Source organism: Megascapheus bottae, chromosome 15, assembly GCF_031878675.1.
Source record: "Megascapheus bottae isolate mThoBot1 chromosome 15, mThoBot2.hap1, whole genome shotgun sequence".
NCBI lineage: Eukaryota > Metazoa > Chordata > Mammalia > Rodentia > Geomyidae > Megascapheus > Megascapheus bottae.
The window spans coordinates 16,019,794-16,044,505 of NC_143523.1; the positions used below are offsets into that span (position 1 = coordinate 16,019,794).

Genomic DNA, 24,712 nt, shown 5'->3' on the forward strand with positions numbered 1-24,712 from the left:
ATAGAATTAACATCTATATGTAAAATTACCTTATAAACACTAATTTTAAAATATAATCTTTAAGCAGGATATGACTCATACCTGTAACTTTAAGTGTGTAAAACACACTTAATATTACTAGAAAAAGTTATCTCTGTGATACAGTGATGTATGAAAGTGGAAACAACTAAATTTTAACCAAATGAAAAAAAAAATGGTAAGACCAGTACTTGACAGCAGTACTTTTTAGGGTTTAGTATGCTATAATGTATTAAGAATCTTTAAGAGGATTTAGAAGAAAGTTTCTCCATGTGAAAATACAATATGTTGCACTTACAGTATATGTTGTTAACCTCAAGATTAAAAAGGACCATGTATGTTCTTTGGGTCCAATCCTCATCTGTAATCCTTATCAGTTGTACTAAGAGGCTGTCTGACTACCCCAACCTACCTGCTTATCCTAGAAGAGTAAACAAAGATTTCTAAACCAAGATTACTGCCTATGCATTTTCTCAGGTTTAATTTTTGTTCAGAAAGATTAACAGAAGCAATTTGTCATCAAAACTCAACATAGAAGTAAAAACAATTGAATATAGTACAATAAATTTATTGTCCCTGTTATTTTATGTGTCCAACAGTAAAAACACATGTAAGCAAAAGTATTCCATTATATACATGCTTTTAGCATACACATTTTAATATAATTTCTAAATTAAAAATTAACAAATTTTAAAAGTAACTCTTGTTTAGGAACACTGCTCCCACTATGAAATCCTACTGCCAAAAATAGGCCCATCTGATTAACACAACTGATCTGCCAGCTGGATGCATTCCAAGTAAATGTGAAAGTACCACTTGGCAAATTTTCCCATGCCCAGCATTTTACATGGTACACAAACTAAAGACATATTCTAGGGTTGTCCTAAGAACCAAACACTTGAATAGTAATGATAATGTGTTGTATTTATCCTTCGTATAAAATATGATATATGAGCAGTTTAACACTTCTGCATACATCTTTTCTGTCGTCTTCTGGCATTCTAGCACTGGATTAGGAAAGCCTGCCATCTGGTATTTATAGCGACCCTTTATTAATTTGGAAACAGAAGACCAAGAAATGCCCAGTAATGCAAACTAAAATTATTACTATGAATGATCAAAATATTTTAAAAATAGCCATTTAATAGGGTTTTTTTTCACTTAAATACCATGCATACACATATATGTGTCAAGTCTTTTATTATTAAGTGGCTATACAGCTGGGTGCCAGTGGCTCTCATCTATAATCCTGGCCGGGTATTCAGAAGGCTGAGATCTGAGGATCATTGTTTGAAGCTAGCTCAGTCAGAAAAATCCGTGAGATTCATACTTTCAATTAACTAGCAAAAGAGGGGTAGGTGGAACTGTGGCTCAAGTGGTAGAGAACTAGCCTTGAGCAGCAAAAGCTCAGAGATAGTACATAGGCCTTGAGTTCAAGCCTCAGGACTGTCACAAAAAGAAAATTAAAAGAAATAGAAAAAAGAAAAAAGAAGAGTGGTTGTACAAAGAGTGCAATTCCATATGCCAAGTTATGAGTAAAACGAATCTTGATCAATGCCGTAACTACAATTGTTCTTCCCTTTTTTTCCCTCCCATCTCTACCCTTTAATGTACAGTTGCAATTTTCACATAATGTACAATGACTCCAATTGCTCACCCTTCCTTCCTCCTTTCAAGTGCCTCTTTCCCCACCCCACCCCAAGCATATGCAAGTCAATCCTTTAAAGGTGTTTAAGGAATGAATGACAAAATTAATTAAGTTCATATGGTCTGTCTCTGTTATAAAGCCTAGGAATGAGAACCAAATTGGCCCTGTTTAGGATGATTACTTGATTTAACTCTCATTTCTCATTTCTCTCGCAATGTAAATATTCTTGGGAATACAATTTTTTTCTTCTCAAAGTTTCAGGTAGACAATATTTAGATTAAATGACAGTACAAAAATAATAAAAGGCATATGAGCATAAACGAAATGTATTTAAGTTTGAGATTATAATATAAAGACAAAAACAGGAAAGACAATGATTATTTCAGATTCTATAATTTCCTTCTATGAAACAGTTATGATAACAATCAAAGAAGGAAAACTGAATTCATACTACCTAGTGAGAAATTTCATTTCACTTCTAGTACATCAGTTTTTGTTTTCCCTGAAATAACAGTCTTCTACAGTTTACATGGCTCTATTGTAAATATAACATACACTTATCATAGTATGGTGTGCTTTGGTTTTTCTCTTGCTATGTTATCTCGACTGACCCTAAAGTTGCTTACATGGCTCAGGTTAGCCTTGAATTCATAATCCTCCTGTCTCAGCCTACAGACTACTGGAATTCCAGATATCCATCATGAAAAATGATTTTTTGCTACGACTGCATGATGAAATTAGTAAGGATAAGTCTCTTCTAATTGTGTATGTGTGTGAGTGTGTGTGCATGTGTTGTGCATGCTAGGATTTGAACTTGAGGCCTATTACTACTTGAGCCATGTCCAGCTCCTCTTTTGTTTATAATAGCTTAGTTATAGAAACAGTCATTTTCCTCTGTAACCCTTTGTTTAAAGACATGTAACAGACAGATTTGGATACAGTGATTTTATAAATGTATGAAACAAAATATTGAATTTGACAGAATTTTGCTTAAAAATTAATTATTAAAGAATGTTTGAAACAACTTATTAAAAAGCAACTTGACAAAATTTTAAGAACATAAAATACAATGAGAAGAATAAAATCCAGAAGTATAAAAGACACTCTTAAGCCTTGTGGTTTAATTAAATACATAAGATCAATTTTTAAAGATATTTGAAATTAATATTTCCATATGCTTAATCTTTTTGGCAGTGCTAAGGCTTTATGTCTTGACTACACTAGTCCTTTTTGCTTTGTTTCTCAGTCTTGCACTTTTGTCCAATGCAGGCCTCACTCAGATGAAAATCCTCCTACCTCCACCTTCTATATATAAGCTGGGGTTACATTCATATATCACTTGTTTTTTCAAAATAGGGCCTTGCTAATAATGCCTGAATTGGTCTTAAACTGTAATGTTCCTATTTCTCCCTCCTATGTAGCTGGGATTAGAGATGCTCTGCTTCTTAGGTGCTTACTTTTGAAGTTTTGAGACAAATGAATACATTTTATTAAGGAGAAACTGAATTCAAGATGATACGCTAATTTCTTGCAATAATGATACACTTGAAAATGCAATACAAGTGCCTTCAATTATTTCTTTTTCTTCTACCACACAGAAGTTTAAAACCGCCAGGCGTGGTGGCTCACACCTGTAACCCTAGCTACTCAGGAGGCTGAGATCTGGGATTAATGTTCAAAGCCAACCCAACAGAAGTCCTGTGATTTTTTTTTTTTTTTTTTTTGCCAGTCCTGGGCTTGAGCTCAGGGCCTAAGCACTGTTCTTGGGTTTTTTCTCAAGGCTAGAGCTCTACCACCTGAGCCTCAGCACCACTTCCGGCTTTTTTCTATGTACGTGGTACCGAGGAATCGAACCTGGGTCTTCATGCATGCTAGGCAAGCACTTTAACCACTAGGCCAAACTCCCAGCCCCTGTGATTTTTTTTTTATTAAAGAATTTACTAACATTGATTTTTACATCATATTTCAAATGACATGTTTAACAAACAAGTGTTCAAGAAGGGAATTTCTATATACAATCACTGGCACTTAGTTTTTAGAACATAATCAAAATTAGGCTAAGGGTTTATATATCATAGATACATATTAATTTATGAAATAAAACATTATGTCTATAGAGTCATAGGTTTTTATGTTATGTAGTTATGTTTATATTTACAATACCATGTCTATAACATTGGGTATGCAAATATTGAGTCCTCGGAGTCTTGTGATTTTTATCTCCAATTAACCTCTAGAAAACGGGGAGTGGCCCTGTAGCTCCAGGGGTAGGGTGTAGCCTTGAGCTGAAGAGCTCAAGGACAGCGCCCAGGCCCAGAGTTCAAGCCCCATGACTGATCCAAAAAACAAGAACAAAACCACAACATAGGGATGCAGCTTTATCTGGAAGCAAAATGATTGTTCTTTAATCAAAATACTGACTACTTACCCGTTTCCAAACACACAAATGAAAACAAACCAGACTGGACAACTAGGTAATAACTGACAAGCACTAAAGTAGTTGAGTTTCTAAAAAATCTTAACATATGGAGGAAAAGACTTCAGACTTCCCAAATCTATCCAGTTTCTAGTAGTACTGACATTACCTTTTCTCAATCATAAATCAAAGTAATGAAGAAAGAATAAAATGAACATTTAAATTTTTACCCACAACAGCGTACAGAAAATGAGAGAAAAGGGGTAAGAACTAAGAGAGGGCCTGGGGGAAAGGTAGGGAAGAGAAGACATTGCATGAAAGGAAATGTACTAGTGGTGCTATGGCTCAAATGGTTGAGTGCTAGCCTTGAGAAAGACCCGACTCATGTAATTGTAATCCCTCTGTATATCACCTTTATAATAATTTTAATAAGGAGACAATAGGGGCCGGGAGTTTGGCCTAGTGGTAGAGTGCTTGCCTAGCATGCACGAAGACCCGGGTTCGATTCCTGGGTACCACATACATAGAAAAAAGCCAGAAATTGTGCTGAGGCTCAAGTGGTAGAGCTCTAACCTTGAGAAAGTCCAAGGACAGTGCTCAGGCCCTGAGCTCAAGCCCATGACTGGCAAAAAATAAATAAAAAATAAGGAGACAATAAATTTAAAAAGTATAGCAACAACAATCTTCAACCTCTCTTGCTCAGCAAGTTGTGGTGAGCTTTTGCCTTCAAAAGGTCCTATTCCTTCTGGTTGTAGCTATTCAAGCTGCTACAATATAATACAGGGGAGGAACAGACAGCCACAACATGTATGCTTCTTATCTGTACTGACAATCTTGTATGGCCCACAAGTGATATTATAAATATCCAAACAGTCCTTGGCAGAAAAATCCTTACCTCTGATCAGACAAGAGGGCTTACAAACTTCAAATACTTATTTCTCACAGTTCTGGGAAGTTCAAGATGAAGAAATCAATGGATTTTCTGACTGGTAGCCAGCTACCCTGTTTACAGCATGGCCATCTTGTCATTTAAGTACTCTAATGTAGGAACAGGGAAGGGCCCTTTCTGGTGTTTTGTTTTATTTTTATATAACACTAGTCCCACTTACGATGGCTCAGTCCAAAGGATCCCTCTCAAAATGTTCTCAAAGCAGGAAAGAGGGAGTAACAACATTAAGATTTTGGAAGGAGTTAACTGTTTAGTTTAGCATTCCCCTTCTATCCCAAAGTCATTGCCTTAGTTCATCTGCTTGTCTCTAAATGTATCCTACCTTGACTCTTTGACAATACTCATTCCCTTTATCAAAACATTTTCACTACCAAATCTCAGATACTTTTTGTTATGCCACTAATTAAAACAGGTGTCACAGAATAAAATTCTCTATTCTTAAAGAAGCACCCAGAGCCTGCACTATCTGGTACTCTTACTTAATCTACTGCTCCTACCACCTTTTTCACCACATTTACTCCTACAGACCTGTAGGACTTTGTGTAATATACTCTCCTGGCCTGTATTTCACCTTCATTGCCAACGTCTAAAATTCTGCTGGATGCTCTCAAATCAAATGCCACCTGCTTCCTCTTTTTTCCCCAACAGGACAAATATCCCCTCTGTGTGCCATCTGTAGTTCCTTTAAATTATTGTTATAGAGTAGTTCCTGAGTGGTGTCAGTGTCAGTTACATGTCCAACATTATGCTGTAATTCTTGTCAGGTTCACATATGCTCTTGAAATGCTAAAAACATTAAGTCAAGCACATTATAGCCATCAAATAATACGTACCTTTGCTTTTGATAGGTTTCCACTGTAATAAAGGAAAGATACTCTTAGAAATATAAACCTAGGGAGAAATTTTTATGCCATATGAATATCTCAATAAAATAGCATTAAGGGGCTGGGAGTTTGGCCTAGTGGTTAAAGTGCTTGCCTAGCATGCATGAAGACCCGGGTTCGATTCCTCGGTACCACATACATAGAAAAAAGCTGGAAGTGGTGCTGAGGCTCAAGTGGTAGAGCTCTAGCCTTGAGAAAGTCCAAGGACAGTGCTCAGGCCCTGAGCTCAAGCCCAAGACTGGCAAAAAAAAAAAAAAAAAAAAAAGAGTACAAAATAGCATTAAGGTAAATGGTATATAAAAACTAATCCAGGGGCCAGGAGTTTGGTCTATGATAGAGTGCTTGCCTACTGGGTTCGATTCCTCAATATCACATATATTTTAAAAAGCTGGAAGAGGCACTGTGGCTCTAATGGTAGAGCTCTAGCCTTGAGAAAGTCCAAAGACAGTACTCAGGCCCTGAGTTCAAGTCCAGGACTGACAAAAAACAAACAAAACCCAAACTAATACTCCTAAATAAGTAATTATCTGCGTTTTATTGGGGGGGGGCGGTCAGTCATGGGACTTGAACTCTAGGTGTGGGCACTGTCCCTGAGCTCTTCAGCTCAAGGCTACTGCTCTACCTCTTGAGCCCTAGCACCATTTCTGGTTTTCTGCTTAATTGGAGATGAGTCTTAAGGGACTTTCATGCCTGGGCTGGCTTTGAACTGTTATCCTGAGATCTCAGCCTCCTAAGTAGCTAAGATTACAACTATAAGTCACTTGGCACTGACCTAAACAGGTGATTTTTGATAGTAATATTTTAAGAAGATATTAACCTTTGGACTGGTGAATTTTTTTTACAAATTGCATATTCTGTATTTTAAAATTGTAGGTATGGAGAAAAACAGACCAATTTTACTAACTTAAGATATCAAAAATTTATATAAGCTGGTTCCTACTTTTTGAAACCCATAGAAATAATAAACATAGATCCTTCCTTAGTTCATCTAGTCATTCTCTAGAAAACAGATATTAAAAATATTAGATATATTCATAACTTGTCAAAGACAGGATCACAGGGCTAGGAGTTTGGCCTAGTGGTAGAGTGTTTGCTAGCATGCACAAAGACCCGGGTTCAATTCTTCAGTACCACATACATAGAAAAAAAGGCCAGAAATGGTGCTGTGGCTCAAGTGGTAGAACACTAGCCTTGAGGAAAAAGTCCAAGGACAGTGCTCAAGCCCTGAGCTCAAGGCCCAGGACTGGAAAAAAAAAAAAAAAAGATAGGATCACAATTATCTTCTAATTTATATCTGAGCAGGCTAAAAATCTTAACCTCTTTAAACAATGAAGTTAAATCAGATTGGGTGTGGTAATTTTAGCTTCATTTAACTTTCTCCTGGGAAAGAAGTTGTGTTTGAAATGTGGTATACCTTGATTTTCAGCTGTTCCTGTGTATTTATGACTTTGTATGTATACAATTTATTATTTTTTAAAAATGGAGACAATCCATGTATCTTTTTGAACTACACATTTTAGTACTTTTTAGTATCTTCAAAACTGTGAGCCTGGTGCCAATGGCTCATACCTGTAATCCTAGCTACTCAGGAGGCTGGGATCTGAGGATTGTGGTTTGAAGCCAGACTGGAAGGGAAAGTCCATGAGATTTTTTTTCCATATATTTTTTATTGTAATTAATAGAAGGGTTACATGATATTTGCCAGATAGATGGTGCATTAATTCCCATACATTGATACCCTTTCACATGTCTTGGTCCCCATTTCCCTCCACACCATGAGATTCTTATCTCCAATTAACTATCCCCCCAAAAAGCTGAAATGTGGTTATGACTCAAGTGGCAGAGTGCTAGATTTGAAGGGAAAAAGAAAAGACAAAAACAAAACCCCAAACTATTTCCAGAACCTTTTTGTCACTCAAAAACAAACAAACAAACAAAAAAAACCAACAATTCAGTAATCACTCAGATGGTGATTCCATATTCCTCTCTGTCCCAATTCTTGCCTTCCATTAATCTTATCGATTTGCCTACTCTACATTTTCCATTCATTATGTGCCCTTTTCAAAGTGTTTGATGTGATGGAGGATTGATCTGAAGTTAAACAAAAAGCCACAAACTGGCTATTAGAAGACTGTTTAGTGCAGAAATGTCCAGGCTGTAGAGGCCTGACTCCTCTCTCCAGTCTCACGGAGATAAACGTCCCTCTCTTCAGTGTATGGCTGCCCACCTCTGCTCTCCCAGATCCAGTGCCTGTGACTCTAGAGTACTTTATTCTCAATGTGGTGACAAGTCATTTCAGCAAGATACTGGATCATTTTGCTCTGTGTCATTTTTAACAGCAGAACTGCAGGAAGACCATTCCATGGTTCTAATCCCAGAAAGTGGCTAACTGATCATTTCTCCCTTAGAATGAGCCTCGGACTGGCTGGCACCAGCAACACCTATAATCCCACCAAAAAGTCCTCTCTAGTTTTGTTTTATGCTAAAAACCTCCACTTTTCAGATGGAGGCTGTAAAGATCTTACATTCTCTTTTTTTGTTGCTGTGTGTTTTATTGTTTTTCTATTTTTGTTTTTACCATCTTATTTTCTTTTGGGACTTTGTCAGCTCATATCTTCTTGAGGACACGTTTGATTATCTGTTTAATGTGGCTGTCACTATTCTTACCTGAAAATAATGTAGTTTACCATAAGTAAAGGGGCAACTTGGCTCTTTAAAAAAAAGTGTTTGGGGGCCTAGCGGTAGAGTGCTCGCCTAGCATGCATGAAGACCCAGGTTCGATCCTCGGTACCACATATATAGAAAAAAGCCAGAAGGGGTGCTGAGGCTCAAGTGGGAGAGCTCTGACCTTGAGAAAGCCCAAGGACAGTGCTCAGGCCCTGAGCTCAAGCCCAGGACTGGCAAAAAAAAAAAAAAAAAGTGTTTGATTGCTATCACTTAACATAATGTGTAGTTTTACCAGTACTTCATTACCTTTTTATGACTGAATAATATTTCATTTTATGAGTATACCACACTTATCCATTTGTCAGGTACTACACAGATGGGCAGTTTCTATTTTTTTGGCTATTATGAATAATGCTGCTATGAGCACTGGTTTACAAGTCTAGATGGGAACATACAATTGTAGGATTATAAAGATAACTCTATGATACTATTTTTGCCATGCTAATCCAGACTATTTCATCTACAGTATAAACATTTTTAAAGTACAGTTATCTTGCTATTTTTTAATTTTCACATTTAAAAGCATAGTGTTTTAATCTCAAAGGAAAATACTTCCTTTAGGACAACTGTCTAATAAGCTGCCTGATGAAATCTGCTCTCTGTGCCTGTCATTTAGCAGTAATCACACAGTAGCAAATATAACCTCTTTTGTATTATTGTCTTAGCTGTTGCCATCCTTTCTGGTGTTTGACAAGATTATCAAACTTCCAAGAAGTTATGTATTTTATTTCCTATGGAAGTTTTTTGGAAACAACTTGGTAAAGTATAATCCCCTAAAAGGCTAGAAGAAGACTTGAGTGACTGGCTTAGAATATACTTCATAAACCAGGCAACGGTGGCTCATGTCTGTAACCCTAGCTACAGGAATCTGAGATCTGAGGCTTTAAGCTAATCCAGGCAGAAAAGTCCTTGAGATTCTCACCTCCAATGAACTTCCAAAAATTCAGAAGTGGAGCTATAGCTCAAGAAGTAGAGCAAAACGGGGGGAGGGAATATTTAGCGTTACTGTCCCTGAACTATAATTTCAGAAGCTTTCAGTTAGGACATCAAAACTATTCCCAGCCCTCTAAACCAATAAGGATGTCATTTAAAATAAAAGTATGTTTAAATAAAAATAAACAAGGACATCACTCAATAGTAGCTCTTGATTTAATCTCTTGATTAAAAAGATACATGAATTCAATAAGATATCAATATATATGAGCTATGGTATACCATATGTTAGACACAGCATACTTAGTATGTACAAGAAGTTGAGGTTCCCCCAGGAACACAGCCTCGCATATAGATAAACTTTATTTTTGCTGTAGACGTGGATTATTCTGGCCTTACTATAGTACTATCATCTAAAATATTTAAGAGTGAGCAGAAAATACTTGAACTAACTCAACCTTTCCTCCCAGGAAGTAGTGTATTTTAAGCATAATACCTATGGTTTGTCAGACAATTAACTCAGCTCATGGGTCAGTAATTTTTTTCTTATGGTTTTAAATCGGTAAGACAGCAACAAGAACAAATAAATTTACAGTATGTGAAAACAAATAAAACATGAAATTCCAGCCTTGAGTATTTCCTGATTCTAGTGAAATTTTAATCCTGTCTATTCATTTATTCACCTTAAAAAAAGCAATTTTCATATCTGTGCAGTCATTAACAAGAATTAATTAGCTTAAATAGATCAGCAAAACAGCATAGTGCTTGGGACAAGAGCTCTGAGCTCAAATCTTGATTCTGTCATTTATCAACTATGTGATCTTGGGCAAGTTTCTTCATTAAACTGTAGCGCGTTTTAAGGACTTACATTACTAATTAATAATAGGTATATAACAACAACCAAGATACTCTTACTTTCACAATTTCAATGCTTTTTTTCAATTCTTATTGTTAAAGTTCCCTTTTATCTGGCTCTGACAGGCCGATTCTAGGTACTTTAAACTTCTACTGAGCTGTAACAAAGGGTAATACTACATACGTATAGTCCAGAAGACAAGAAAAAGAAAAAAAACAGGTACTGGGAGTTTGGCCTAGTGGTAGAGTGCTTGCCTAGCATGCACGAAGGGCCAGGTTCGATTCTTTGGTACCACATACATAGAAAAGGCTGGAAGTGGTATTGTGGCTTACATTTCTTGCCAGGTGTGGGGGCTCACACCTGTAATCCTAGCTACTAAGGAGGCTGAGATCTGAGGATCATGGTTCAAAGCCAGCCTGGCACGAAAGACTGAGAGACTCTTATCTCCAACTAACCACTAGAAGGAAAACAAAAAAATGGGAAGTGGTGCAGAGGCTCAAGGGGTAAGACTTGAGCTGAAGAGCTCAGGGACAATGCCCAGGCCCCACGACTGACAAAAGAAATAAAGAAATAAAGGAAGGAAGGAAGGAAGGAAGGAAGGAAGGAAGGAAGGAAGGAAGGAAGGAAGGAAGGGAGGGCAGGAAAAGAAAAGAAAAGATGGAAGACAAATTCATCAAAACAAAATTCTCCTTAAGTGAATTCACTCAAGTAGAGATCACTGCCTCAGAAACTGAGAAAAAGCAAAAAAAATAAAGCATTCGAGTACTGTCTGCTGGAGCCATCAGCAACCAGACCTACTGATTTTTTTTAAAAAGCCTCATTAAAGTAATTGTCTTAACTTAATAATTATTTCATCATTGCTAAGACTTTTTAATGTAAGTCCCAACTTCTTAAGGTTTCTCCTTTCCCATGCATTCCAGTAAGTACAGAATTGGTTCTCTACCAAGCATTTAGGCCTCCTGCTGGGAAACATAATTAAAATTAAGCAGGCAGCAATTCCACTTGGTACTAAGATCCTTTCAAACCCTCAAAATGAGGCAGGGCTTGTTTTTCTAGGAATTGTCTGAAAGTTCTGCAAGGAAAACTGAGAAGCTGCTGCTCAATTTGATACTGGCCATTCAGTAGATGGCACTCTTCACTCAGAGCCCAAATTAAATAAGCTCCCCAGATGCATGATATACTATGACTTTGGGGTGTGATATAAAGCAAGGAGCACTTAAACTATACTTAAGTACTTAAAAGTACTTAACTGACAGTCATAGTTCTTCTAGGATTGCATTCATCTAAAAGTGATGTCTTTTACATACACTAAAAGAGCCTAGGGAAGTTGAGATGATCATAAGATATCAAATACAACATAAAATCACCTAATTGGAGGGATTACTAAAATAATCCGTTTCTTGGAGCCATTAACTATGGCAAACAAACAGTTTTTATCTGAGCTTAAAACATTCTTTCCCTTTTCTTTTGGGACAGCTTTCCAGAGGCTTGTCTAATAACAGCAAAGTAAGTATTTAGAGAAACAATGATTTTTACTATTATCAATATTCGCTAAAACAAATCAATATCTTGACTGAAAATATTTTTTTTTTGGTCGGTTGTGGGGCTTGAACTTAGGGTCTAGGTGCTGTCCTTGAGCCTCTTCTGCTCAAGTCCAGTGCTCTACCACTATGAACGAAGCTCTACTTCCCGTTTTCTTGTGGTTAACTGGAAATAAGAGTCTCATTGACTTTTCTGCCCCATTTAGCTTTGAAACTGGATCGGATCCTCAGATCTCAGCCTCAGCCACCAATGCCTGGCCCTAAAAAATAATTTTTCATGTCCACATAGATATAACAATTTAATAAAAAAAATCACTGCAGATCTGGTTTTGAATAAAAATTCACAGATGAGTATTTGGTGACAAAGTTTTTTTCACATTTCTGCTTTCAAATCTTTCTTTAAAAGTGAAAAAGTAGACAGCTGTGAAATGTTAGAAGAGTCCTTCTAATATAATATTCAGTGATAGCGAGCTTTTTTGGCAATCAGATAGGAACCATCTTAAATTTTTCTACCTTTCTTTTGAAGTCTGGTGATGCACCTGCAATACCTGCTACTCAGGAAAATTGGGGGATTGGAAGCCAGACAAGGCAAAAAGTTGAGACTCCATCTCAACAAGCTGGGTGCTTGAAATCCCAACTCCATGGCAGGAATAGGTAGGAGAAATGCAGTTCCAGGCTAGCCTGGACAAAAACAAAAACAAGACTTTAACTGGTAGATAACTAGAACAAAAAGGGTGGAGGCATGACTCCAGTGAAAAACTCTGCCTTTGCCTTGAGGAAACAGTATACTATCTTGATTTTTTTGGGGGGGATGGGGGTGGGTTGGCCATGGGGCTTGAACTCTGGGCCTGGGTACTGTCCCTGAGCTTCAGTTCAAGGCTAGTGCTCTACCACTTGAGCCATAGCACCACTTCTGATTTTCTGGTGGTTAACTGTAGGTAAGAGTCTCACAGACTTTTGTGCCAGGCTGGCTTTGAACTGCAACCCTCAGATTCAAGCCTCCTGAGTAGCTAGTATTACAGCCATGAGCCACCAGTGGCCAGCTAGTGTCTTGATTTTTAAAAAGGCATAGGCAATATACAAGAGTAATACACTATTTTAAAGTTTATTTTTTAAATTAGTAATTGAAGTATAGTTAAAGAACAATGTATCAACTTCCCTATTATTCTCTTTTCTCTTTCCACTGTACACTTGTGCCCCTCATTTCAGTACAATGCGGCACTGCACTATCCAAGGCCTTTGTATATGTTCTCAACACTACTTGAGCTCTCACCAGTTGTTGACTTTTCTGAAGAATTAAAAGCTTTTTTTTTTTTTTTTTGGTGGGTCAAGGGGCTTGAACTCTGGGCCTGGGCGCTATCTCTGAGCTCTTCAGCTCAAAGTTACTGTCCTACCCTTGAGCCACAGCCCCACTTCCCATTTTCTAGAGGTTAATTAAAGAGTCTCAGGTTCTTGAGTACCTAGGCTGGCTTTGAACCACGATCCTTAGATCTCAGCCTCCTGAGTAGCTAGAATTACAGGTGTGAGCCACTCAGCCTGGTAAAAAGCAGTGCTTCTTAAAAGTCCTTAGAAGACTTTGGGCACATCCCCAGCACATACATTTTAGACATGAAACACACCTATTGATTTACTGAAATAAGCATAATTATCTTCTCTATAAGGAGACTTAGTAAACCCATCTCTTTGCTACCGTATTTAGTCATTCCAACAAATCAAAAAAAAAATGACAGGATGAGTATATAGTATAGAAAAGGAAAAGGGAAATGCTGTTCTTGTACAGGGAGAGCTGAGCCACTGTGGAAGAGCACCACAGATACACAGCTGAGGGTGACAAAGATATAAACCAAGTAACTAAAACATTTAATACTTCTCTAACCTGCTTATTTGTCTATATTGTTGGAATTTCTAGTTCTTTGGTAGGCAACCAACTAACAACCACAGGAGTTAAAACAGGCTGACTAACATCTGTATTTCTCTCCCTTTCCATCCAAAGAGGTAGTAATACTTGGTAGGAAAGAGAGCAGGGAACAATTTATGGGGATTGGGAGTCCAATAAAGGGAAGGGAGGTTTGCTAAATAGTAAAATACTGACTTTATGTGTCTTACATGGGAATTAGGTTTTAATCTTGCTCGATACAATGCTTGCCTTGATTACTGATGTACTTTAAAATATGTGAGCATTAATATCATCTTATTGCGCACACGCACACACCTTCCTGTGAAACTGATTTGTTTTCTTGTGCTAGTACTTGGGCTTCAACTTCATCAGGGCATTGCATACAAATTCTATGAAGACAGTTCATTCAGCATTTTTACTGAAGCTGGGGTGTCCCCACTTCAGCCATAGTTTCATTTCTGGTGTTTTGCTGGTTAAGTAGAGATAAAGACTTCAACAAACTTTTCTGCCTGGGTTGATTTTGAACCCCAGATCCTTAGATCTCACCTCCCGAGTAACTAGGATAATAGGTACAAGTTACCATGAAAAAGTAGTTTTAAGATCATTCTATAATTGCCCTTCAACTGATCATATTTTTACCCTCAACTGTTTTATGTGTGTATAAACACAAACACCCACAGAAATTTCATAACTTGAAATTGAAACCATGGTTTTGTTTGAGGAAGTAACAATCTTAAATGCTAGTTATGTGCTGCATATGCACACCAGTATCTTCAGTTCTAGTTTCAGGAAATTTGAAACAAAGAAGTTTCAAAGTTCATCTGATAACAGTGAGTCTTAGCACTACCAACCAAGGTTTAATTAAAGCCAATTTGAAATTTTTAAAAAGAGAAAGGAAGAAACAAAAGGGGGGGAAGGGGAAGAAGGGAAGGAAGGGAAGGAAGAGAAGAAAGGAAGGGAAGGAAGAGAAGAAAGGAAGGGCAGGAAGGAAGGAGGGAGGGAGGGAAAGGAAGGAAGGAGGGAAGGAGGGAAGGAGGGAGGGAGGGAAAGTAAGGAAGGAGGGAGGGAGGGAAGGAGGGAGGGAGGGAGGGAGGGAGGGAGGGAGGGAAGGAGGGAAGGAGGGAAGGAAAAGAAGGGCAATGTAAGGAGGTGAATTGGACCAGTCTGACTTCAGGTAAAAGCTCAATTAGTATCTAATCTCATTATAAAGGTAAAACCATATACTGAAGAGTTTAACTTTGTATAGTTAAGACTAATAATCTACACTGTATTCTTAAAATGCAAACTTAAAAGAGTTTCAAGTCTTTTTAAACCAAAGGTATCCTGGTTTCATTCCATTTATATATTTGATGATACTACCTTTTGGACTATGATGGACAATTCTGGAAAACATATCATTCTTTAAGTTTTCTAGGATATTTTTCAATAAGTATAGTAAGTAATGTCCTAGAAACCTAAGAAAATAGTGAATGCAGATTTTCAAAGAAAACAAAAAATACTTTAAGGAAACAGCCTCTGATTCTCATCTATATCAACATCTAAGGCTTTAAGGTAAGTTGAGCAGTACCTTCCTAACATTCAACCATCTTTTTAACTGCAATTCATTTAATTTTGAACCTTATTTTGAGACTTGTTTGGCTATACAAGACAACATTATTAAAGCACACACAGAATGAACAAAATATCCACAAATCCTTTCTTGTCCAACACTTACTTTTTTTTCTAAAACTCTTGGTACTCAAAAAACATGTACTGAATGGAATGGTGAATACTTTTACCTGAAAGGACATAAACACCAAGCAGAATAGTTACACAAAAATATAACCACACAGGAGCCCTCATAATTTGCTATTGATAGAATAATAGAATAGTTCCTTTTTATACTGATGGCAAATATTGTTACAGACTAGTATATGTTTTTCCCTATGTATGCCTATGATAGAGTTTAATTTATATATTAGGCACATTAGGAGAGTAACAATAATAAAACAATTATAACAATATGCTGGAATAAAACATAAATTATTTCTAGAATTTCCCATTTATTTTGGGACTGTAGTTGATTACCAGTAACTGAAACTTCAAAGGCAAAACTAAAGTGGTGACTACTACAAATTCATTTAAGGGATGGCAAACGTTTTCTTTCAAGCTACGGTCAGTGAAAGAATTAATTTGTTTTAGAGAGGCTTCTTGATACATACAACACATTACAGTAAAAATTTGAGATTTTCTGGCTTTGGGCCAAGAAATTTAATCTCTGGCAGAACTCAAAAAACTTCATAGCACTCTTACTTCTATAAATAATGTGGCACAGACCCTAAGTTCAGATAATAGAAAATTAACAGGAGAAATGAAAGAAAATATGAAGGCACTGCCTGAATCTCAAGGATATGCCTGACAGTGTAGGCCCAGGGGCCTTCTCTCTCATAGTTTAGCATGCAGCTTAGCAGGTCCCTGGCCCAGGCAGGACAGGACTAGGCTCATTTGGTCAGAGCAGTAAATAAATACCCAGTGCTGGCCCCTGTCCCCTGCTTTCTCTGTTCCCTGTTCTCTCTCTGCACAGCAGAACCAGGCACAGTGATTAGGGCAATAAATAGCTATCTCCCACCCACCATAAACCTTCCTAATTCTCATGCCTACCACAGGGGTCTGCATCTTCTCTCTGTTCCCTAAACCCTGCGGGTTATATAGGTCACCCCAGGCAATAGCCGGCACTTCTTCTCACATGTGGTCTGAGAAGGGGTCTTGCTGGCTCCTTTAGCTGGCAATAAACTTTCCTTATGTACCCATGATTTTCTGGGATGGTGCTTACAATGACAGACTGTGATTGCTCAGCTAATTTCAAGTTTGAGTAATTTAAAATGACTATTTTTAAAAGGAAAAACAACATTGTAGACTAGTCATTTAAAAGCTTTTTTCCAGTCCAATTCTACATAGCTAATATTTTTGAAGGAATGTGAGATAGCAGTAAATATTAATTACATCAGAAAGCATTAACAATCTGTGTCTTTAAGACAGCTCGTATTTTATTTATTCAATGTATATTTGTTTTTAGGCATTACTCTCTAACATTACATTTCACTAAATTATTAGCAAAAGCATATCAGCTATGTACAATAGTTGTAATAGCATTAAACAGCTACTAACTTCATAATTTGCTTGACGTATCAACTATGTGACACAATGGCTCCTTGGGGAATGTGGGAAAAGTGTAATAACCGCAATAACTTATAACGATTTTTTTTTCCAGTCCTGGGGCTTGAACTCAAGGTCTGGACACTGTCCCTGGGCTTTCTCAAGGCTAGCACTCTATCACTCTACCACAATACCACTTCCATCTTTTTCTGTGTATGTGGTACCAAAGAATCAAACCCAGAGCCTTGTGCATGCTATGCAAGTAGTCTACCACTAGGCCATGCTCCCAGCTCTTTTAATTTACCTTTTATTTTAGGAAGCAACTCAGGGGAGATATTTAGAGCAAGCTTCTACCTCTGGTTGATACGGTTTTGGTAATCAGAACAAAGATCAGGCCTGCTAATATAGTGAAGAACCAAATGGCATCACTATCTCGTAAAGTCTTATTTACTAATCTAGAAAGCATTAAAAAAGTACTCATTAATATTTAAAATACTCCAGCCCAAACACAGTCATATTAAAAAAAACACACACACACACATTTAGGGGCCAGGAGTTCGGCTTAGTGGCAGAGTGTTTGCCTAGCGTGCACGAAGACCCAGGTTTGATTTCTTGGTACCCACATACATAGAAAAAGCCGGAAATGGTGCTGTGGCTCAAGTGGTAGAACTCTGGCCTAGAGAAAGCCCAAGGACAGTGCTTAGACCCTGAGTTCAGGCTCCAGGACTGGCAAAAAAAAAAACAAAAACAACAACAACAACAAAACATCTGTAGCTCATGCTTCTGATCCTAGCCACTTAGGAGACTGAGAGCTGAAGGATCATAGTTCAATGCCAGACCTGACTGAAAAGTCTACTAGAATTCATGTCCTAAAACTAAACATCAAAAAGCAGAACTGGACGTATGGTTTAAGTGGTTGAGTATCAGAAGCTGATCTAGATAATTGTATGCATATATGGACATGTCAAGATGAAATCCCTTTGGAGAAGTAACTGGTGCTAATAAAAAAAAGTGGGAAAATAAACCCTTTCCCAAAGTCAAAAGGTGACTCTACTCAGTGCAGGTTAATCATTATCCTTCAGGCTTAAATATGGCCTGATGACAGTATTAACACAAGAAGATATAAAGGTGTGGTTAACCCTAAACCAGATATACACAGCTCATAGGTTTAGGAATACAGAAAAGTTTTTTTCAGTTGGTAATGGGGCTTGAACTCAGGGCCTGGGTGTTGTCCCTGTGCTCTTTCACTCAAGGCTAGTTCTCTATACCACTTTAAGCTACCTACTTCCAGTTTGTTTTCTGGTGGTTAATTAGAGATGAGTTGCATAGACTTTCCTGCCCAGGCTGGGTTTGAACCAGGACCCTCAGATCTCACCTTCCTCAGTAGCTAGGATTACAGGCATATCTGGAATTACTACCTCGTATCTAGAATTAGAGGAATGAACCACTCGCAGCTAGCTTTGGTGAAGATTTATTGATTTTCAACCATTACCAGGAGTGAAATAGCAGCATTACATAGGCTTACTCTTCAGCGTGAGTCCAGAATCAGTAATTAACCAGTAACTAATCAGTAGTCACTCTGTGCCTTTGTTGAGTTACTGGGTTGTTGGGAGGATTAAATAAATCATGTACAACTCTTAGAAGAGTGCCTGGCACAGGGATAAAACAAATAAATATTGGCAGTTACAAATATTTGTATAGTCCATCAATCCCAGGTAGCATGATATAACTGCCTTCAAAAGATGTCATTTTAAGCCAGGCATGGTGACTCACGCCTGTAATCCTAGCTACTCAGGAAGCTGAGATCTAAGGATTATGGCTTGAAGTCAGCCCAGGCAGGAAAGTCTATGAGACCCTTCCAATGAAGCATCAAAAAGCTAGAAGTGGAGCTGTGGCTCAAGTAGTAGAGTACAAGTCTTGATCACAAAAGCTCAGGGACAGAGACCAGGTCCTGAGTTCAAGCCCTAGGACTCTCACATGTGCACACAAGATGTTATTTTATACAGTGATGAGGACAAGGACATGAAGCACTTGACTTACTGAGTCTAGGTTCCAATCTGATCACTATACAAGTAACACCTAGGTGAAACCGAGATTCTGACAGGATCACCACCCCAAAAACAAACTCAGCTGGTTTAGAGTTGGGTTTCCAGGTTTTCACCTGATTTCTTTCCTCAGTGATATGACATTCATACATATTGCTCAGTATTGTGAGCACACTGCTTTGAGATAGGAGTGATTAAAAAGCCAACCAACCATCTGTAGGTAGGTGATAAAGTAACTCAAACTAGCCTATTTCAAGAAACTCAGGAAGATTAAACTCAGAAGCTGCACAACTCTCTCTTTCTATTTAGGATTTACTATAGGAGGTAGACTGCTGCTAATGTGATACTCTTAGTACCCCCCCAATTCTATTAGACCAAATCTATCACTGAACAGAACCCAGAACAATGTACTGGGGGAAAAGAGGGGGGGTTAGAGATAGCAAAGTGTACAATGCAATTTTCTCATTTTGAAAATGAATAAGAACCTTGCATTCAGAAAATATAATCCTATCACATAGAATATATGCTGTTTACCAAACACTTCCCCATACCATATATGTAGAAACTTGCAACATATTAAATCTCAGAACCAAATATCTCAAGAATTCCTTAACCTATGTTTAACATTTAAAATAAATACAATTTTCTTTCCTTAAAAGCTACTATTACTAATGCCCTTTCCCCGGGTCCTCTCTCCATAAACTAAATCTCATTTTAAGCAAAAGAAAATTATCTGCAGAACAAGTAAAACATAATGGAGCTTTAGACATAAAATATTTCTATAAATGCTCCAAAAGTAACAACTCTATAAATGAGTCCATCTTCTACCTTAATATCACAAATCTTTTACCAGTCAACTGTCCTAATTTTAAAACAAATTACACTTTACTCTTATTCTCTTTAACAACTCTCACTAGATGACTTCTAAAACCCAGCACAGGATGTTTCCAGCAGATGGAGATGAAATCCATCCCCAGAAAGACAACCATTTTTATACTGCTGAATATAAAATTTGCATAATTCCATGTAAACAACGAACACATTTGTTTAGGTCGCTGATTCCAAGCTCCAGAATCTTCTCAGTTTCTTCATCAACCTTCTCCATAATCCCCAAAGCCTCTTGATTGAGTTAAATCCCACACCACACTTAGCAGGTCAACTGCAAGAGCACAAGTGGCCAAGGGTATTTAGTGGGTTTCCCTTATGCTCCCATTTCAAAGGGGCACCCACTTGCAATTAAATCTCTGCAATAACAACAAAAAGGTTCCCTTGAGGCCGTTCTTGTGGTCTGAAGGTTGGTCCAGGGTATTCTACCTATCTGTGGCCTTGACTTAGCTGTAACAGCCTACCTCCAAAGGTAGGGCTCAAGCCCCAAACACCAGCAAGCTAGACCACTGCCAGCTCTGCTTGTCACCCAGGGCAGGAAGCGCAACCTAATATGCGTACTGGCGGGAGGGGGACACGGGTGGGGTGTGTGTGTGTGTGTGCCCGCTGAGAAAATGGGGCCATGGGTCAGACAAGAATAGTGGCTGAAAACTTTCAACTTGTAAAAAGTTTTTGTTTAGTTTTGCTTTGACTGAATGGGAAAACAAATCACGGAACCATCTGACTTTCCCCGCCACCTGGTGGAAGCGCGGGAAGCTCCCTTGCTCCCGGTGCGCACCTCCAGGGCTGAAGGTCTGCGAGCGAGTCACCGACGCCTCCCGCAGTCCCGGGTTCTTAAAAAATCCCCCCCCACACACACCGCAGGCGACAGCCCGAGGGCGGCCCCGACTGGGGCCCGCTCCGCGGTGCCCCGAGACCGCGCCCCGCCGCCCCCCGACCCCTCTCCGCCCGTTTCGCTCCCTGGAGCCCACGCGGGGCCCCGCTCTCGCCCCGGAGAGGGGTTCACCTGAGGCCGCGGGGATAGCCAATGGCGAATCCCCTCTCCGAGCGCGCCCCGGCGGGACGAGGGGCCGCAGCGCCTCCGCTCCCCGCAGGATTACCTCGCAGCGTGCAGCCGGCCTGGTGCTCCCCGCCCTCCTGCTCCGCGGCCGCCGGGCTGCAGCGGCCGCTGGGTCCGCCGCAGAGCCCCGCTCCTGAGGGGAGGGCTGGGGAAGGGGGGGGGCTGAGGAGGGAGGGACTGCGACGCCGAGCCCCGGGCAGCAGGAAGCGGCCACACCGAGTCGCCGAGGCCTCTTGCTTTTGTTTTCCGTTAAAAAAAAATAGAATTTAAATCCACTCCTTCCACCTCCGTTCCTCGCCCGAGCGACCGTTACCGGCGGGCGGCTCGCGCACTGGCCGGGACTGGCCGAGCTCCCTCTGGAGAGTCCTAGGCCCCGCCCCCAAGAGGCCCCGCCCCAAACGCTCTTGACTCCTCCCACACACAGGCAGGCCCCCGCCTCGCAAACCTCTGAGCCTCTGGCCCCGCCCTCCAGACCTTCTAGCCCCGCCTTCGACAGGCCCCTCCCACAGCGGGCCCGGCGCACCTTCTGGTCCCGCCCCGGGCGGCCCTCAAGAGTCCTGGCGCCACCTCCTTCCGCCCCTCCACCCCGACCTCCTCTCCTGGGCCGCCCCCTTCTGGCCCTGCCCTGCGACCCTCCCCTTGGCCCCGCCTTCCACAGGCCCCGCCCTCCGCGCCCTCTAGCCCCGCCCCGGGTGGCCCTCCAGCGTCCTGGCCCCGCCCCCCGCGACCCTCTCTCCGGGCCGGGCGCTCCGCGGCGGAGCGGTGGCGGCGGCGCGGGAACCTACGCAGTCCCGGCGCGGGAGGGCCTGTTGCGGGGCGGCTGCCTGGCGCCGCCCCTACGTCTCCTTCCCGCTGTGCAGCTCCGAGTCGCAGCCGCTGGACAAACGACCCCCCACGGAAGCACGGCCGCGGCGGGGAGGAGGGCGCCTGGAAAGATCCCCCTGGCCTGCACGAGCCTCCCTCCCCCCGCGAGGTTGCGCCTCCGCGGCCCTCGCGGGCTGCCGGGTTTTCGGGGAGGCCGGCGGGGAGGTTTGACCCCCTCTCTCCCTACACCCCGCCCCCCGGGGCCTGGCCTTGCTTGTCCGCGCGCTTGCATTTGGGGGCGCCCTGTACGCGTCACGCGTACCTCACGTCTGCCGAGGTGCGGGTCGGAGACTCAGCCCCGCCTCCTCCGGATCCCCCCAGAAATCCGAGCTCCTACACGGGCCCCGGGTAACCTCGGGAGGTGAGGAGTCCAGGCGCGGCCAGCAGCCCTCGGAGGCCGGGCAAACTTTACAACAGCCCTCGACCGCAGGTCTGGGGTCCCCTCCACAGGTGACACGGGGTCACCCATGCCTGGGGACCCCTACACAGGCGACCCGGGGTCACCCACCCCCAGGGCCTGGGGACCCCTACACAGGCGACCCGGGGTCACCCACCCCCAGGGCCTGGGGACCTCTCCCCAGGTAACACGGGGCCACCCACCCCCAGCGCCTGGGGACCCATCCACAAGTGACACGGGGCCACCCACCCCCAGGGCCTGGGGACCTCTCCACAGGTGACACGGGGTCACCCACCCCCAGGGCCTGGGGTCCCCTCCACAGGTGACACGGGGTCACCCACCCCCAGGGCCTGGGGACCCCTCCACAGGGGACCCGGGGTCACCCACCCCCAGGGCCTGGGGACCCCTCCACAGGGGACCCGGCGTCACCCACCCTCAGGGCCTGGGGACCCCTCCACAGGGGACCCGGGGTCACCCAGCCCCAGGGCCTGGGGACCCCTCCACAGGGGACCCGGGGTCACCCAGCCCCAGGGCCTGGGGTCCCCTCCACAGGGGACCCGGGGTCACCCAGCCCCAGGGCCTGGGGTCCCCTCCACAGGGGACCCGGGGTCACCCAGCCCCAGGGCCTGGGGACACATCCACAGGGGACACGGGGCCACCCATCCGCCAAGTATTCTCGACCTAGACCTCCCAGCAAGCCCCCGGCACTTTTGCCACCCAGGACTCCAGCACATCCCTTCTGCACACACGTCCTCCGCCCCGCACGAATGCACCCGCAAGCACACCCCTCCGAGCGCCATTGTAGTGATTCACGGTCCCTGGGGTCAACCCCACCCGACACACACCAGAAACTTCATTCCCCACCCTTATCTCCCCAGCGTTGCCAAGGCACCGTGGGGACAGTCCACTTCATTTCCTTCCTCATCTGCAGACTCTTCCCCCTTAAATGCTTTCGCACCAGCCCCTCATCTTCATCCCCCACCTCTCTTCCCTAAAAGGGTGCTGATTAAAATGTAGTTTCCTCTCCCCTTCTATGAAGTGTGGAACACGAATTTTTGCCTTGGCACAAACTGTGATTCATTTATATCCTTGTTTCTCTCTCTCTCTCTCTCTCTCTCTCTCTCTCTCTCTCTCTCTCTCTCTCTCTCTCTCTCTCTCTCTCTCTCTCTCTCTCTCTCTTCTCTTTTTCCTGGACTAAGGCTAGAGAAATGTGAGTCTGCCACCATCTCCCATTTGTTCAAAAATAATGTAACCATGCCATATTATTTCTAAATATACCTAAGCAATCATGAGCAAGACTTCGTGGGGGGGGGGAATAGAAAGCGACATTTAGAAAATTCTTGGCCTGTCGTTTTATTTGGCATTTAAAAATATCTGCAGTATTTGAGAGAGAGAGAGAGAGAGAGAGAGAGAGAGAGAGAGAGAGAGAGAGGGGGGGGGGGGGGGGAGAGGGAGAGGGAGAGGGAGAGAGATATTGGGAGTGGCTGGATGTTTTCTTGCATTTGAAAAGCAAAGCAAAAAAAAAAATCTAAAAAAGCTTTACGAACATCAGGCTTAACCTTTTTATGAATAGCCAAAAAAAAATAATGTGTGTGTGTGGGGGGGTCCACACATCAGATAATAAGTCTCCACTGTACAGGGCATTTGCTAGTCACAAATTTAGACCCCATCCCCACCAAGGAAAGCAAATTCACAGCATTATTTTAAGCACGTCTGATTTTAAGCCTGTCCACGACCATTCCCTTTCCCACAGTTTCTGAACAAAATGGATTTAAAAAAAAAAATGACTTACTCGGCGACGACCCGAAGCTTTCCGGTGTGCAGGATGGTGGATGAGTGTCTGCCTTCCACTCGTAGGTGTGGATTCTGCAGTGCTGCAGCCTGGGACCGGCCGCGGCGGCGGCAGCAGCAGCAGTCACAGCAGCAGCAGCAGCAGCAGCAGCAGCAGCAGCGGCGGCGGCGGCGGCGGCAGCAGCTTCCCCCAATGCAGAGTAGTAAAGTGTTTGACTTAGACTCCACAATTACCATTAGGCGCTCTCGCTTTTAAGCGAGGAGGCGGAATCTTCCTTAAAGGAATGGGGTTTTGTTTTTCCTTTCCACGCTATTGCTTCATCAGAGGCAGAAAAGGGTGGAATCGAGGAGTTTTTTTAGACCGAGCAGAGCCAGCAGAGCTGTGGGAGGTCAAGGTTAAAATTAACTGGGTTGACAAGAGGGAGGGACGAGGGACTGAAATTAGTGTGAGTCAATGAAATGCTTAGAAGCACTAGTTTTAAAGGGCCCTGCTTCCTTCAGATATTGGGGCTCATAGCAAAAAAAGAAAATTAAAGCCATGTGTCTTGCAAGTAACTAGCAAATCGTGCTAATATTTAATTTCCAATCATTGTAGTAAAATAATCATGGAGAGGGAATCCACTTAGCAACTAGTACAAATATGGAATAAAGTTCATACATGCAAAT

The 24,712-nt window shown here is 41.8% G+C and overlaps 1 protein-coding gene across 4 annotated transcripts in view; it reads right to left on the bottom strand.

Moving 5' to 3' along the window:
- Positions 1–24,148, bottom strand: part of Add3 (adducin 3) — an 89,995-nt gene extending 65,847 nt beyond the window's left edge. For 2 of the 4 annotated variants that reach the window (XM_090345922.1, XM_090345918.1), the window contains exon 1: positions 24,048–24,148. The gene's annotated coding sequence lies outside the window, so the exon portion shown is untranslated. Of the gene's footprint in view, positions 1–15,583; positions 15,600–21,034; positions 21,314–24,047 lie in introns of those variants that run through there. The other 2 variants (XM_090345919.1, XM_090345921.1) reach the window with 2 other exon arrangements.
- Between the last annotated feature and the right edge of the window lie 564 nt (positions 24,149–24,712).